The sequence below is a fragment of the Crinia signifera genome, chromosome 3 (assembly GCF_055691185.1).
Source record: "Crinia signifera chromosome 3, ASM5569118v1, whole genome shotgun sequence".
NCBI classification, from domain to species: Eukaryota; Metazoa; Chordata; class Amphibia; order Anura; family Myobatrachidae; genus Crinia; species Crinia signifera.
Genome location: NC_139219.1, coordinates 80,489,699 through 80,504,779, shown reverse-complemented (window position 1 = coordinate 80,504,779; position 15,081 = coordinate 80,489,699). Strand labels below are relative to the sequence as shown.

The 15,081-nt window shown below is 42.7% G+C and overlaps 21 non-coding genes across 21 annotated transcripts; all 21 read left to right on the top strand.

Moving 5' to 3' along the window:
• The first annotated feature begins 6,864 nt into the window (after window positions 1–6,864).
• LOC146065115 (U5 spliceosomal RNA) lies at window positions 6,865–6,980 on the top strand. The gene has a single exon (XR_014472015.1). It is a non-coding gene; the product is annotated as a U5 spliceosomal RNA (small nuclear RNA).
• A 253-nt stretch (window positions 6,981–7,233) lies between these two features.
• On the top strand, window positions 7,234–7,349 carry LOC146065114 (U5 spliceosomal RNA). Its single transcript, XR_014472014.1, has one exon. It is a non-coding gene; the product is annotated as a U5 spliceosomal RNA (small nuclear RNA).
• A 278-nt stretch (window positions 7,350–7,627) lies between these two features.
• On the top strand, window positions 7,628–7,743 carry LOC146065594 (U5 spliceosomal RNA). Its single transcript, XR_014472429.1, has one exon. It is a non-coding gene; the product is annotated as a U5 spliceosomal RNA (small nuclear RNA).
• Window positions 7,744–8,022: 279 nt separating this feature from the next.
• On the top strand, window positions 8,023–8,138 carry LOC146065113 (U5 spliceosomal RNA). The gene has a single exon (XR_014472013.1). It is a non-coding gene; the product is annotated as a U5 spliceosomal RNA (small nuclear RNA).
• A 278-nt stretch (window positions 8,139–8,416) lies between these two features.
• Window positions 8,417–8,532, top strand: LOC146065112 (U5 spliceosomal RNA). The gene has a single exon (XR_014472012.1). It is a non-coding gene; the product is annotated as a U5 spliceosomal RNA (small nuclear RNA).
• A 278-nt stretch (window positions 8,533–8,810) lies between these two features.
• On the top strand, window positions 8,811–8,926 carry LOC146065111 (U5 spliceosomal RNA). Its single transcript, XR_014472011.1, has one exon. It is a non-coding gene; the product is annotated as a U5 spliceosomal RNA (small nuclear RNA).
• Window positions 8,927–9,204: 278 nt separating this feature from the next.
• Window positions 9,205–9,320, top strand: LOC146065593 (U5 spliceosomal RNA). Its single transcript, XR_014472428.1, has one exon. It is a non-coding gene; the product is annotated as a U5 spliceosomal RNA (small nuclear RNA).
• A 279-nt stretch (window positions 9,321–9,599) lies between these two features.
• Window positions 9,600–9,715, top strand: LOC146066148 (U5 spliceosomal RNA). The gene has a single exon (XR_014472849.1). It is a non-coding gene; the product is annotated as a U5 spliceosomal RNA (small nuclear RNA).
• A 279-nt stretch (window positions 9,716–9,994) lies between these two features.
• On the top strand, window positions 9,995–10,110 carry LOC146065109 (U5 spliceosomal RNA). Its single transcript, XR_014472010.1, has one exon. It is a non-coding gene; the product is annotated as a U5 spliceosomal RNA (small nuclear RNA).
• Window positions 10,111–10,388: 278 nt separating this feature from the next.
• Window positions 10,389–10,504, top strand: LOC146065108 (U5 spliceosomal RNA). Its single transcript, XR_014472009.1, has one exon. It is a non-coding gene; the product is annotated as a U5 spliceosomal RNA (small nuclear RNA).
• A 278-nt stretch (window positions 10,505–10,782) lies between these two features.
• LOC146065591 (U5 spliceosomal RNA) lies at window positions 10,783–10,898 on the top strand. The gene has a single exon (XR_014472427.1). It is a non-coding gene; the product is annotated as a U5 spliceosomal RNA (small nuclear RNA).
• A 279-nt stretch (window positions 10,899–11,177) lies between these two features.
• LOC146066147 (U5 spliceosomal RNA) lies at window positions 11,178–11,293 on the top strand. Its single transcript, XR_014472848.1, has one exon. It is a non-coding gene; the product is annotated as a U5 spliceosomal RNA (small nuclear RNA).
• Window positions 11,294–11,571: 278 nt separating this feature from the next.
• LOC146065823 (U5 spliceosomal RNA) lies at window positions 11,572–11,687 on the top strand. The gene has a single exon (XR_014472633.1). It is a non-coding gene; the product is annotated as a U5 spliceosomal RNA (small nuclear RNA).
• A 278-nt stretch (window positions 11,688–11,965) lies between these two features.
• On the top strand, window positions 11,966–12,081 carry LOC146065107 (U5 spliceosomal RNA). Its single transcript, XR_014472008.1, has one exon. It is a non-coding gene; the product is annotated as a U5 spliceosomal RNA (small nuclear RNA).
• Window positions 12,082–12,359: 278 nt separating this feature from the next.
• Window positions 12,360–12,475, top strand: LOC146066159 (U5 spliceosomal RNA). The gene has a single exon (XR_014472859.1). It is a non-coding gene; the product is annotated as a U5 spliceosomal RNA (small nuclear RNA).
• Window positions 12,476–12,753: 278 nt separating this feature from the next.
• LOC146065106 (U5 spliceosomal RNA) lies at window positions 12,754–12,869 on the top strand. The gene has a single exon (XR_014472007.1). It is a non-coding gene; the product is annotated as a U5 spliceosomal RNA (small nuclear RNA).
• Window positions 12,870–13,147: 278 nt separating this feature from the next.
• On the top strand, window positions 13,148–13,263 carry LOC146065105 (U5 spliceosomal RNA). Its single transcript, XR_014472006.1, has one exon. It is a non-coding gene; the product is annotated as a U5 spliceosomal RNA (small nuclear RNA).
• A 278-nt stretch (window positions 13,264–13,541) lies between these two features.
• LOC146065104 (U5 spliceosomal RNA) lies at window positions 13,542–13,657 on the top strand. Its single transcript, XR_014472005.1, has one exon. It is a non-coding gene; the product is annotated as a U5 spliceosomal RNA (small nuclear RNA).
• Window positions 13,658–13,935: 278 nt separating this feature from the next.
• Window positions 13,936–14,051, top strand: LOC146065590 (U5 spliceosomal RNA). The gene has a single exon (XR_014472426.1). It is a non-coding gene; the product is annotated as a U5 spliceosomal RNA (small nuclear RNA).
• Window positions 14,052–14,330: 279 nt separating this feature from the next.
• Window positions 14,331–14,446, top strand: LOC146065589 (U5 spliceosomal RNA). Its single transcript, XR_014472425.1, has one exon. It is a non-coding gene; the product is annotated as a U5 spliceosomal RNA (small nuclear RNA).
• A 279-nt stretch (window positions 14,447–14,725) lies between these two features.
• On the top strand, window positions 14,726–14,841 carry LOC146065780 (U5 spliceosomal RNA). The gene has a single exon (XR_014472593.1). It is a non-coding gene; the product is annotated as a U5 spliceosomal RNA (small nuclear RNA).
• The last annotated feature ends 240 nt before the right edge of the window (window positions 14,842–15,081 follow it).

Below are 15,081 nucleotides of genomic sequence, written 5' to 3'. Positions count from 1 at the left end.
TCAAAGACTCTGAGAAATCTTCGACCATAATTCCAGCGAGCTTGCCCATTCATCATTCGCACCGTGTGGTATAGCTGAGGAAGTACCTTTACACTAATTAAAGTCCCGGATCCTTAATTAGATCCCACAGAGGGTTCGAGGGAGAAAGGAAGCTCCTAACAATATCCCTCCCCCCCCCCCCCAGACACCCTTGTCTCATTGCTAAAACGCCACCTAAGCCTAAATAAAACACCTGAAGGCGAAGTTACCCCCCATACTGCTCTAGAATACTACTTAAGTGAAACTAGAGAAGCTGTTAAAAAGAACATAATACAGCTGGGTTTAAACCTCTAAGTTCCTGTACACCCTACCAGTACCTCTTCCTATACACAGAGGGGGGAAAAAAAAAAAAAACTGGAAACTGACCTCCCATCCACGTGGTAGCGAACATTTTTGTGGACACAAGTTATCAACCCAATACTTTTGCGGACTGCCTATATAATACGCTGCAAAGACAACATCCTTTTCCGATACCTCTCAGTCCCATCACAGGCGATTTTTTGAAAAGACCACCACTCCGGCCATAATATTGACATATTGAAAGACTGCTTCTTCACTGATCAGCGGTGTAATAATGGACAAATACAGCACATCTCAGCAACCCCAACGTTCCTCGCAGCAAAGCATGAGACAGGTAAAAAGAGGGATCATTCCCCCCACGGAAGACGAGACTGAATCAATAGACACATCCCCTGCCTCAAAAAAAACTACTACAACCTCACTAGATGCAGACTCCGACAGTAAAAGGGTCAACGCCCTCACATATGAAGATCTTGTTGATGCAATCACCTCAACGATGGGGCCACTTCTGAATAAAGCTGTAAAGGACATTAAGACTCAACTCCAACAACTAAGCTTAAGAGTAGACACCACAGAAAACAGAATTGGGGCCTTGGCTCAAAATATGGCGAACGCTCAATGCGAAATCAAAAGGCTTGAAAAGGAGAACTACACCTTGATAAATAAGGTTGAAGAAATCGAAAATCGCTCCAGACGCAACAATTTGCGTATAGTAGGACTCCCCGAATCCCTGAAAGGACCCTCCTTAGACAACTTTGTAAAAACAACGCTGCCACAAATGCTGGGAATCCAGGAGGCCTGCTCGACCATGGTCATTGAAAGAGTCCACAGAATAGGGCCCCCTCCTCGCCCCCAAGATACACGCCCGAGGGTAACCATTTTCAAATGCCTCAGCTATACACACAAAATGGAAATATGGAACGCTTCAAGGAAGCAACCTATGCTGAAATGGGAAGGAAAGACTATAAGACTTTTTCAAGACTTCTCTGCCGAAGTGACCAAGGCACGCAGGGCCTTCTCACCAATCTGCAGTCGGCTGATTGCAGACAAAAATAAATTTGCCCTTATCTATCCGGCGAAACTCCGAATTTTCTACAAAGACACTCACTACGATTTCACATCACCAGCAGAGGCGGCTGAATACCTCCGTCATCGAGACCTCCAAGTAGACCAGGACATCTCAGATAAGAAATGATTTATGATGATCATCCACGCTAACATGTTCTGCATATAGTCATATATCTAGATATAGTATGGCGAAAATTTGGACTGGTCTCGCCCCCATATCTCTCTCAATAACCCCCCCCCCTCACCCTCCTCTCCACTTACCCACCCCCCCCTCTTTTCACTCCTAGTTCAATATGGTACACCTAGTTAATTACCATGTAAGTTTTAAATCTAGCAAGATAACGTACAAACTATAAAAAGTCACTCCAAATCTCCTCGGTTGGGAACGGAGGGAGCCTAGCTCCGGATACGTTTAAATTTGTTTAGTTAAATCCTTAAGATGGTAGGAACTTACCATTGCTACGGAAGTCCATTAGCTTTCATTACGGTATTGTTGAGATGTGGATCATTTCAACGCATCACTTGTAATATGTTATATGTTTATTTCGTTATTTCATTGCTGTATGCTGTCTCCCCCTCCCTTCATGTTTCTTTCCTTAGCATTTACTCCGATCTGAATATTAGGCTGAGATGGGTTCAAGTTATACAAATCGTTAAGGGTAGCTATATCTTCTTGATTAATAAACATGTCGGAACTTAAAATAGGCTCTCTTAACGTAGGGGGTTTTAACTCCCCTGCGAAAAGAAGGAAAGTATTGGTCTATAGCAATAAATTAAATCTGGATCTGCTGTTCTTACAAGAAACACATTTAATCCACACGGAAGTGTTAAAACTACAAATGCTGGGTTGGAGCCTACTAGCATCTGCTCCATACAACTCCAAGTCTAGAGGAGTAGTCATCTTAATTAAAAGGTCCATACCCCACGAGGTACTCAAGGTCATTTCCGACCCTGAGGGAAGATATACTATCGCTCTTGTGTCCCTTCAATCAAAAAAGTTTACACTATGCAATGTATACGCCCCCACACCCTACAACAAGAGATTTTTTGAACAATTAATCAAAGAGCTGACTCCCTATAGCGACACAAACCTGATAGTTGGCGGAGATTTCAATTTAATATCAGACCGGGTCCTGGACAGGTCCACTGGTTCAACACGTGGTGTCTCCTTGCCCGGCCTGGGGATCCCCCAGGTAGCCAATCACCTGGGATTGATTGATGTATGGAGATCTCTTAATCCTACATCTAAAGAGTTTACATGTGAGTCAAAAGCTCACCATAATTTCTCTAGGATTGATTATATCCTCCTCTCCGAAACCCTGCTTGCCAGAATATCTGCGGCTGAAATTGAGCCGATTACTATATCTGATCACGCACTACAATGGGTTAAACTTCATGTGGCAGATGAAACCTCTCATAATAAAATATGGAGATTCCCCGCCCATTTACTAGCGTCAGAAGGTTTCAAAATGATGTTAAAGGACAGCTGGGAGGACTTCCAATCCAGCAACCAGTCCCATGCTGATAGCAACCCCCCCCTTTTCTGGCAAACGGCAAAGTCCGTCATACGAGGGAACATTTTATCATACACAACTAGACTCAATAAATCTTATTCGACCACCTACCTTAAACTCCAAAAAACCCTTACTCACACATATACCAAATACCAACAAGATCCTACGCCATCTAATAAGCACGAGTACACCATAGCCAATACCCATTTCAATGAATATTTGCACTCATGTGGAAATAAAAACCTATACAATACAAACTACCGATATCACAGATTTGGCAATAAGACTGGAAAGCTTCTCACCAACATGTTACATGGAACTAGGTCGGCCACTACCGTCCATCCCTTAAAACTCCCTGACGGGACATACACAAGGTCAAACAAACAAATAACATGTACCATGAAAGACTTTTATTCATCCCTTTATGCAGTACCGACTTGCCAAAACACTACAGCTTTTAAAACCCCCGAAGACGTCCTCCCAGACAGCGAAGCCCCTCGCCTCCCTACCCTATCTAAGGAAAAGACAGAACACCTCACAGCCCCCATAACCACTAAAGAAGTGCTTGATACAATTAAGGCCTTAAAACAAGGAAAAGCACCTGGCCCGGACGGCTACGGAAGTAATTTCTATAAATTCATGGTTCAACATATACTAGAACCCCTTACAAACTGCTTTAACACTATGTTGCAATCTGAAATCCCCCCCTTACATTTTAACGCGGCCTATATCAAAATTCTACCTAAGCAAGGTCGTGATCTCTCATTGCCAGGGTCTTATAGGCCCATATCTTTGCTTAACACGGACTATAAGATCCTGGCAAAAATACTGACTAACAGACTTAAAAGTGTCATGCCAGACATTATCCATCCCGATCAGACTGGGTTCATCGCTGGTCGACATTCTGTCCTCAACGTCAGGAAAGTCATCGCGGCTGTCCAACACCTACAAAAAAGGGAAGGCATGTCTCCTGTAGGGGCCATTGTGTCCCTCGATGCAGAAAAGGCCTTTGACCTTGTGCTATGGCCCCATTTATATAAAACAATGGACGAATTCGGCATTCCCTCTAAATTTATCAAATATATTAAACTACTATATACCTCACCCACTTCCCAAATAATGTGCAATGGCCAATTATCAGATCACTTTAAATTGCATAGAGGCACCAGACAAGGGTGCCCTCTATCACCCTTACTCTTCGCTATGGCCATTGAGCCGTTAGCGATGAAACTGAGAAACGCCCCTGATTTCCAAGGTATTAAAATAGGAAGACATGAGATTAAAGTCTCACTTTTCGCAGACGACATGCTGCTGTATGTCGCCAGCCCCATGACGTCTATTCCAGTTATACTTTCGATAATAGAAACTTTTGGTCATGAATCAGGTTACAAAGTAAATCTCGACAAATCTGAGATAATGATTTTGGGGCACTACAAGATCGATCCCTCTTCCTCCCCCAGGTTGGCACAATTAAAAACTAAAGCGACCCAGATTAAATATCTAGGTGTGCAAATTCCGAACACAACGGAACACCTATACAAATCAAACTTCACTCCCATAATTACCAAAGTGATTAACCTGATGAATACGTGGAACAGCTTTCCTCTCTCCCTCTTAGGTAGAGCCGCGGCAGTCAAAACGGTGATCTTTCCTAAGGTGTTTTATGCACTTCAGATGCTCCCCATAGCCATACTCAACACTGACATTAAAAGGATAACATCGGCAATCTCCAAATTTTTATGGAAAGGGCAACGGGCCAGGATCTCGATTGCAAAACTAACATCTCCTCGGCCCCATGGTGGTTTAGGAATACCCGACTTTGAGTTATACTCTAAGTCTATATTCTTCAGATACGCAGGGGACTGGTTGCTGGGGAGGTCTACATATACGGACACTGCACTAGACCGAGCAGTCTTTCATCCTTTCTCACCTGCGGCGCTACTGCATATGAAACCTTCTGATATTCCCCCAGGCTTACTCGCAAATGTCTTATTTAAAGACACATACAAGAATTGGGTGGGGATTAATAAACTTCTTAACCGGGACTACCACATTTCGCCTTACCTACCTCTGTGGGGAAACCCCGGTTTCAGCCCATCCTTGACCAATCCTGCATTCAAGATCTGGCTTGAGGCTGGCGTGGACCTTGCAAGCAGGGTGTTCGACCCAGGAGGACACGTTGTCCCTTTTGCTGACCTTCAGGAGAAATTCATATTACCAAAAAACACCTTCTATCTCTATCTTCAGGTGAGACACTATGTACGGTCACTGGATAAGGGCCCCCTGCTGGGCAAGGAGACACACCTTATCTCTGCTATACTTCGGGCGTGGGATACTGTAGAATATAGAATAAAACACTTATATCCATGCCTAGTCGAGGCAAAAAATAAATCTAGACCCCTTACGCAGGACTTAATAGCAAAATGGACCACAGATATTACTGATCCTGGTAAACTGTCTCCATCCACAATAGTTCACTATGGTAGATGTAATCGATACTTATCTTCTGCCTACTTACAAGAAACCCACCTAAAGACATTGCATAGATCATTTATTACCCCCGCCCAGCGTAGATTTATGATGCCGGGGAATTCGGAATCAGGTGACTGCACTAAGTGCAAAATGGCAAATGCAAAATACTATCACTGTTTCTGGGAGTGTTCAAAAATCCGTCGCTATTGGGCAAAGGTGGTAGCTTATGTCAACAGGGGTTTGGGGATATCAGTGTTGCCAACACCAGAGGCATGTTTGCTCCTTGATTTTAGCTCTTGGAGCCTAGCTCCTCACACACCACGTCGGGTCCCCTTTCTAGTGATTACACTAACCTTAGCAAAAAAAAACATTCTAATACATTGGACCAAAAAATCAGCGCCCACAATACGAGAACTGATAGGCAAACTATTACAATTGCTATATTTTGATGTGAAAACCCTTATGATAAACGCAGGGGTGTCCGCAAAATCCTTCCATGATAAATGGGATGCCTTCATAAATTGTATGGACGAAGAAGCACGAAACACCATACAGGGATTCTTTAATAAGGGAGAATGGGTAAGGGCAGGACCCCATTTGAAAGGCTTATTGCCAAACTCACCTTCGAACTAACTTACTCAGCTCTGACATTATTCATTTTTTTGACGCCTTACATAATGTACCTCCCAAAGGAAATACTCAAACAGCGAATTAGCCAATACCTTCCTAAATGACATAGATACTCTATTGTTAGAATAAATGTCAAAGAGAGCTCCTAGATTTGTTCCTTGTTTTACCTGGTCCGATTCGTAGTCGGCAATACCCAAATTAAGCTATCAAATTGTCCAGTCATTTACTAAACTCAAACCTCCCCCCCCCCCTCCCTCACCCCACCCCCGATGTGTCTGTTCTACGTCTATTTCAATATACTATGCTATTGTTAAAGAAAATATTTGGCTATCAATTTCTGACATTGTATAACTGACCTATTGTTAAAGATCAAGCAGTATTCAACTTCCTTATACAATGTGCAAAGCAATTACATATCCATTCTTTTTGCCATTATATGTATGTTTGTGTACATGAAAATTTTCAATAAAAAGTTATATAAAAAAAAAAAAAAAAAGATTTCCGTGGAGAGGAGCAAAACTGAGTTTTGTATTAATTTTTGTGTGCCCCAGCTTAATGGGGTTTCTTTTCTCAGTTTAAAGACAGAATGAGGGTGCTTTCTAGAAAGTGAGCTCATTTGCATAGCGAGGACAGCATATGTCTGTTTCTTCCCATGCAGTAAATTCTTGACCGTGTTAATTATTTCCAAAATATGAAGCAATTGGTAAGGAGTGCCAAAGATTCCTACAGCAAGGGGAAGCCTGGTGAACAATCTGCTCTTTTTTATTTCAAGTTGGGTGCTCTCATTGAGCCTAGTGAGGCCTGCCAGCACGGCACTCAGACGACAGGTGAAATATTGGTCATGCTCTGGTTTCTCTTCAGAACGCACAAATCTTTCGCCTTTTACTAAAGATTTCCGTGGAGAGGAGCAAAACTGAGTTTTGTCTCAATTTTTGTGTGCCCCAGCTTAATGGGGTTTCTTTTCCCAGTTTAAAGACAGAATGAGGGTGCTTTCTAGAAAGTGAGCTCATTTGCATAGCGAGGACAGCATATGTCTGTTTCTTCCCATGCAGTAAATTCTTGACCGTGTTAATTATTTCCAAAATATGAAGCAATTGGTAAGGGGAAGCCTGGTGAACAATCTGCTCTTTTTTATTTCATGTTAAGTGCTCTCATTGAGATGAGTGAGGCCTGCCAGCACGGCACTCAGACGACAGGTGAAATCTTGGTCATGCTCTGGTTTCTCTTCAGAACGCACAAATCTTTCGCCTTTTACTAAAGATTTCCGTGGAGAGGAGCAAAACTGAGTTTTGTCTCAATTTTTGTGTGCCCCAGCTTAATGGGGTTTCTTTTCTCAGTTTAAAGACAGAATGAGGGTGCTTTCTAGAAAGTGAGCTCATTTGCATAGCGAGGACAGCATATGTCTGTTTCTTCCCATGCAGTAAATTCTTGACCGTGTTAATTATTTCCAAAATATGAAGCAATTGGTAAGGAGTGACAAAGATTCCTACAGCAAGGGGAAGCCTGGTGAACAATCTGCTCTTTTTTATTTCAAGTTGGGTGCTCTCATTGAGCTGAGTGAGGCCTGCCAGCACGGCACTCAGACGACAGGTGAAATCTTGGTCATGCTCTGGTTTCTCTTCAGAACGCACAAATCTTTCGCCTTTTACTAAAGATTTCCGTGGAGAGGAGCAGAACTGAGTTTTGTCTCAATTTTTGTGTGCCCCAGCTTAATGGGGTTTCTTTTCTCAGTTTAAAGACAGAATGAGGGTGCTTTCTAGAAAGTGAGCTAATTTGCATAGCGAGGACAGCATATGTCTGTTTCTTCCCATGCAGTAAATTCTTGACCGTGTTAATTATTTCCAAAATATGAAGCAATTGGTAAGGAGTGCCAAAGATTCCTACAGCAAGGGGAAGCCTGGTGAACAATCTGCTCTTTTTTTATTTCAAGTTGGGTGCTCTCATTGAGCTGAGTGAGGCCTGCCAGCACGGCACTCAGACGACAGGTGAAATCTTGGTCATGCTCTGGTTTCTCTTCAGAACGCACAAATCTTTCGCCTTTTACTAAAGATTTCCGTGGAGAGGAGCAAAACTGAGTTTTGTCTCAATTTTTGTGTGCCCCAGCTTAATGGGGTTTCTTTTCTCAGTTTAAAGACAGAATGAGGGTGCTTTCTAGAAAGTGAGCTCATTTGCATAGCGAGGACAGCATATGTCTGTTTTTTCCCATGCAGTAAATTCTTGACCGTGTTAATTATTTCCAAAATATGAAGCAATTGGTAAGGAGTGCCAAAGATTCCTACAGCAAGGGGAAGCCTGGTGAACAATCTGCTCTTTTTTATTTCAAGTTGGGTGCTCTCATTGAGCTGAGTGAGGCCTGAAAGCACGGCACTCAGACGACAGGTGAAATCTTGGTCATGCTCTGGTTTCTCTTCAGAACGCACAAATCTTTCGCCTTTTACTAAAGATTTCCGTGGAGAGGAGCAAAACTGAGTTTTGTCTCAATTTTTGTGTGCCCCAGCTTAATGGGGTTTCTTTTCTCAGTTTAAAGACAGAATGAGGGTGCTTTCTAGAAAGTGAGCTCATTTGCATAGCGAGGACAGCATATGTCTGTTTCTTACCATGCAGTAAATTCTTGACCGTGTTAATTATTTCCAAAATATGAAGCAATTGGTAAGGAGTGCCAAAGATTCCTACAGCAAGGGGAAGCCTGGTGAACAATCTGCTCTTTTTTATTTCAAGTTGGGTGCTCTCATTGAGCTGAGTGAGGCCTGAAAGCACGGCACTCAGACGACAGGTGAAATCTTGGTCATGCTCTGGTTTCTCTTCAGAACGCACAAATCTTTCGCCTTTTACTAAAGATTTCCGTGGAGAGGAGCAAAACTGAGTTTTGTCTCAATTTTTGTGTGCCCCAGCTTAATGGGGTTTCTTTTCTCAGTTTAAAGACAGAATGAGGGTGCTTTCTAGAAAGTGAGCTCATTTGCATAGCGAGGACAGCATATGTCTGTTTCTTCCCATGCAGTAAATTCTTGACCGTGTTAATTATTTCCAAAATATGAAGCAATTGGTAAGGAGTGCCAAAGATTCCTACAGCAAGGGGAAGCCTGGTGAACAATCTGCTCTTTTTTATTTCAAGTTGGGTGCTCTCATTGAGCTGAGTGAGGCCTGCCAGCACGGCACTCAGACGACAGGTGAAATCTTGGTCATGCTCTGGTTTCTCTTCAGAACGCACAAATCTTTCGCCTTTTACTAAAGATTTCCGTGGAGAGGAGCAGAACTGAGTTTTGTCTCAATTTTTGTGTGCCCCAGCTTAATGGGGTTTCTTTTCTCAGTTTAAAGACAGAATGAGGGTGCTTTCTAGAAAGTGAGCTCATTTGCATAGCGAGGACAGCATATGTCTGTTTCTTCCCATGCAGTAAATTCTTGACCGTGTTAATTATTTCCAAAATATGAAGCAATTGGTAAGGAGTGCCAAAGATTCCTACAGCAAGGGGAAGCCTGGTGAACAATCTGCTCTTTTTTTATTTCAAGTTGGGTGCTCTCATTGAGCTGAGTGAGGCCTGCCAGCACGGCACTCAGACGACAGGTGAAATCTTGGTCATGCTCTGGTTTCTCTTCAGAACGCACAAATCTTTCGCCTTTTACTAAAGATTTCCGTGGAGAGGAGCAAAACTGAGTTTTGTCTCAATTTTTGTGTGCCCCAACTTAATGGGGTTTCTTTTCTCAGTTTAAAGACAGAATGAGGGTGCTTTCTAGAAAGTGAGCTCATTTGCATAGCGAGGACAGCATATGTCTGTTTCTTCCCATGCAGTAAATTCTTGACCGTGTTAATTATTTCCAAAATATGAAGCAATTGGTAAGGAGTGCCAAAGATTCCTACAGCAAGGGGAAGCCTGGTGAACAATCTGCTCTTTTTTTATTTCAAGTTGGGTGCTCTCATTGAGCTGAGTGAGGCCTGCCAGCACGGCACTAAGACGACAGGTGAAATCTTGGTCATGCTCTGGTTTCTCTTCAGAACGCACAAATCTTTCGCCTTTTACTAAAGATTTCCGTGGAGAGGAGCAAAACTGAGTTTTGTCTCAATTTTTGTGTGCCCCAGCTTAATGGGGTTTCTTTTCTCAGTTTAAAGACAGAATGAGGGTGCTTTCTAGAAAGTGAGCTCATTTGCATAGCGAGGACAGCATATGTCTGTTTCTTCCCATGCAGTAAATTCTTGACCGTGTTAATTATTTCCAAAATATGAAGCAATTGGTAAGGAGTGCCAAAGATTCCTACAGCAAGGGGAAGCCTGGTGAACAATCTGCTCTTTTTTATTTCAAGTTGGGTGCTCTCATTGAGCTGAGTGAGGCCTGCCAGCACGGCACTCAGACGACAGGTGAAATCTTGGTCATGCTCTGGTTTCTCTTCAGAACGCACAAATCTTTCGCCTTTTACTAAAGATTTCCGTGGAGAGGAGCAAAACTGAGTTTTGTCTCAATTTTTGTGTGCCCCAGCTTAATGGGGTTTCTTTTCTCAGTTTAAAGACAGAATGAGGGTGCTTTCTAGAAAGTGAGCTCATTTGCATAGCGAGGACAGCATATGTCTGTTTCTTCCCATGCAGTAAATTCTTGACCGTGTTAATTATTTCAAAAATATGAAGCAATTGGTAAGGAGTGACAAAGATTCCTACAGCAAGGGGAAGCCTGGTGAACAATCTGCTCTTTTTTATTTCAAGTTGGGTGCTCTCATTGAGCTGAGTGAGGCCTGCCAGCACGGCACTCAGACGACAGGTGAAATCTTGGTCATGCTCTGGTTTCTCTTCAGAACGCACAAATCTTTCGCCTTTTACTAAAGATTTCCGTGGAGAGGAGCAGAACTGAGTTTTGTCTCAATTTTTGTGTGCCCCAGCTTAATGGGGTTTCTTTTCTCAGTTTAAAGACAGAATGAGGGTGCTTTCTAGAAAGTGAGCTCATTTGCATAGCGAGGACAGCATATGTCTGTTTCTTCCCATGCAGTAAATTCTTGACCGTGTTAATTATTTCCAAAATATGAAGCAATTGGTAAGGAGTGCCAAAGATTCCTACAGCAAGGGGAAGCCTGGTGAACAATCTGCTCTTTTTTTATTTCAAGTTGGGTGCTCTCATTGAGCTGAGTGAGGCCTGCCAGCACGGCACTCAGACGACAGGTGAAATCTTGGTCATGCTCTGGTTTCTCTTCAGAACGCACAAATCTTTCGCCTTTTACTAAAGATTTCCGTGGAGAGGAGCAAAACTGAGTTTTGTCTCAATTTTTGTGTGCCCCAACTTAATGGGGTTTCTTTTCTCAGTTTAAAGACAGAATGAGGGTGCTTTCTAGAAAGTGAGCTCATTTGCATAGCAAGGACAGCATATGTCTGTTTCTTCCCATGCAGTAAATTCTTGACCGTGTTAATTATTTCCAAAATATGAAGCAATTGGTAAGGAGTGCCAAAGATTCCTACAGCAAGGGGAAGCCTGGTGAACAATCTGCTCTTTTTTATTTCAAGTTGGGTGCTCTCATTGAGCTGAGTGAGGCCTGCCATCACGGCACTCAGACGACAGGTGAAATCTTGGTTATGCTCTGGTTTCTCTTCAGAACGCACAAATCTTTCGCCTTTTACTAAAGATTTCTGTGGAGAGGAGCAAAACTGAGTTTTGTCTCAATTTTTGTGTGCCCCAGCTTAATGGGGTTTCTTTTCTCAGTTTAAAGACAGAATGAGGGTGCTTTCTAGAAAGTGAGCTCATTTGCATAGCGAGGACAGCATATGTCTGTTTCTTCCCATGCAGTAAATTCTTGACCGTGTTAATTATTTCCAAAATATGAAGCAATTGGTAAGGAGTGCCAAAGATTCCTACAGCAAGGGGAAGCCTGGTGAACAATCTGCTCTTTTTTATTTCAAGTTGGGTGCTCTCATTGAGCTGAGTGAGGCCTGCCAGCACGGCACTCAGACGACATGTGAAATCTTGGTCATGCTCTGGTTTCTCTTCAGAACGCACAAATCTTTCGCCTTTTACTAAAGATTTCCGTGGAGAGGAGCAAAACTGAGTTTTGTCTCAATTTTTGTGTGCCCCAGCTTAATGGGGTTTCTTTTCTCAGTTTAAAGACAGAATGAGGGTGCTTTCTAGAAAGTGAGCTCATTTGCATAGCGAGGACAGCATATGTCTGTTTCTTCCCATGCAGTAAATTCTTGACCGTGTTAATTATTTAAAAAATATGAAGCAATTGGTAAGGAGTGACAAAGATTCCTACAGCAAGGGGAAGCCTGGTGAACAATCTGCTCTTTTTTATTTCAAGTTGGGTGCTCTCATTGAGCTGAGTGAGGCCTGCCAGCACGGCACTCAGACGACAGGTGAAATCTTGGTCATGCTCTGGTTTCTCTTCAGAACGCACAAATCTTTCGCCTTTTACTAAAGATTTCCGTGGAGAGGAGCAAAACTGAGTTTTGTATTAATTTTTGTGTGCCCCAGCTTAATGGGGTTTCTTTTCTCAGTTTAAAGACAGAATGAGGGTGCTTTCTAGAAAGTGAGCTCATTTGCATAGCGAGGACAGCATATGTCTGTTTCTTCCCATGCAGTAAATTCTTGACCGTGTTAATTATTTCCAAAACATGAAGCAATTGGTAAGGAGTGCCAAAGATTCCTACAGCAAGGGGAAGCTTGGTGAACAATCTGCTCTTTTTTATTTCAAGTTGGGTGCTCTCATTGAGCTGAGTGAGGCCTGCCAGCACGGCACTCAGACGACAGGTGAAATCTTGGTCATGCTCTGGTTTCTCTTCAGAACGCACAAATCTTTCGCCTTTTACTAAAGATTTCCGTGGAGAGGAGCAAAACTGAGTTTTGTCTCAATTTTTGTGTGCCCCAGCTTAATGGGGTTTCTTTTCTCAGTTTAAAGACAGAATGAGGGTGCTTTCTAGAAAGTGAGCTCATTTGCATAGCGAGGACAGCATATGTCTGTTTCTTCCCATGCAGTAAATTCTTGACCGTGTTAATTATTTCCAAAATATGAAGCAATTGGTAAGGAGTGACAAAGATTCCTACAGCAAGGGGAAGCCTGGTGAACAATCTGCTCTTTTTTATTTCATGTTAAGTGCTCTCATTGAGCTGAGTGAGGCCTGCCAGCACGGCACTCAGACGACAGGTGAAATCTTGGTCATGCTCTGGTTTCTCTTCAGAACGCACAAATCTTTCGCCTTTTACTAAAGATTTCCGTGGAGAGGAGCAAAACTGAGTTTTGTCTCAATTTTTGTGTGCCCCAGCTTAATGGGGTTTCTTTTCTCAGTTTAAAGACAGAATGAGGGTGCTTTCTAGAAAGTGAGCTCATTTGCATAGCGAGGACAGCATATGTCTGTTTCTTCCCATGCAGTAAATTCTTGACCGTGTTAATTATTTCCAAAATATGAAGCAATTGGTAAGGAGTGACAAAGATTCCTACAGCAAGGGGAAGCCTGGTGAACAATCTGCTCTTTTTTATTTCATGTTAAGTGCTCTCATTGAGCTGAGTGAGGCCTGCCAGCACGGCACTCAGACGACAGGTGAAATCTTGGTCATGCTCTGGTTTCTCTTCAGAACGCACAAATCTTTCGCCTTTTACTAAAGATTTCCGTGGAGAGGAGCAAAACTGAGTTTTGTCTCAATTTTTGTGTGCCCCAGCTTAATGGGGTTTCTTTTCTCAGTTTAAAGACAGAATGAGGGTGCTTTCTAGAAAGTGAGCTCATTTGCATAGCGAGGACAGCATATGTCTGTTTCTTCCCATGCAGTAAATTCTTGACCGTGTTAATTATTTCCAAAATATGAAGCAATTGGTAAGGAGTGACAAAGATTCCTACAGCAAGGGGAAGCCTGGTTAACAATCTGCTCTTTTTTATTTCAAGTTGGGTGCTCTCATTGAGCTGAGTGAGGCCTGCCAGCACGGCACTCAGACGACAGGTGAAATCTTGGTCATGCTCTGGTTTCTCTTCAGAACGCACAAATCTTTCGCCTTTTACTAAAGATTTCCGTGGAGAGGAGCAGAACTGAGTTTTGTCTCAATTTTTGTGTGCCCCAGCTTAATGGGGTTTCTTTTCTCAGTTTAAAGACAGAATGAGGGTGCTTTCTAGAAAGTGAGCTAATTTGCATAGCGAGGACAGCATATGTCTGTTTCTTCCCATGCAGTAAATTCTTGACCGTGTTAATTATTTCCAAAATATGAAGCAATTGGTAAGGAGTGCCAAAGATTCCTACAGCAAGGGGAAGCCTGGTGAACAATCTGCTCTTTTTTTATTTCAAGTTGGGTGCTCTCATTGAGCTGAGTGAGGCCTGCCAGCACGGCACTCAGACGACAGGTGAAATCTTGGTCATGCTCTGGTTTCTCTTCAGAACGCACAAATCTTTCGCCTTTTACTAAAGATTTCCGTGGAGAGGAGCAGAACTGAGTTTTGTCTCAATTTTTGTGTGCCCCAGCTTAATGGGGTTTCTTTTCTCAGTATAAAGACAGAATGAGGGTGCTTTCTAGAAAGTGAGCTCATTTGCATAGCGAGGACAGCATATGTCTGTTTCTTCCCATGCAGTAAATTCTTGACCGTGTTAATTATTTCCAAAATATGAAGCAATTGGTAAGGAGTGCCAAAGATTCCTACAGCAAGGGGAAGCCTGGTGAACAATCTGCTCTTTTTTTATTTCAAGTTGGGTGCTCTCATTGAGCTGAGTGAGGCCTGCCAGCACGGCACTCAGACGACATGTGAAATCTTGGTCATGCTCTGGTTTCTCTTCAGAACGCACAAATCTTTCGCCTTTTACTAAAGATTTCCGTGGAGAGGAGCAAAACTGAGTTTTGTCTCAAATTTTGTGTGCCCCAGCTTAATGGGGTTTCTTTTCTCAGTTTAAAGACAGAATGAGGGTGCTTTCTAGAAAGTGAGCTCATTTGCATAGCGAGGACAGCATATGTCTGTTTCTTCCCATGCAGTAAATTCTTGACCGTGTTAATTATTTCCAAAATATGAAGCAATTGGTAAGGAGTGCCAAAGATTCCTACAGCAAGGGGAAGCCTGGTGAACAATCTGCTCTTTTTTATTTCAAGTTGGGTGCTCTCATTGAGCTGAGTGAGGCCT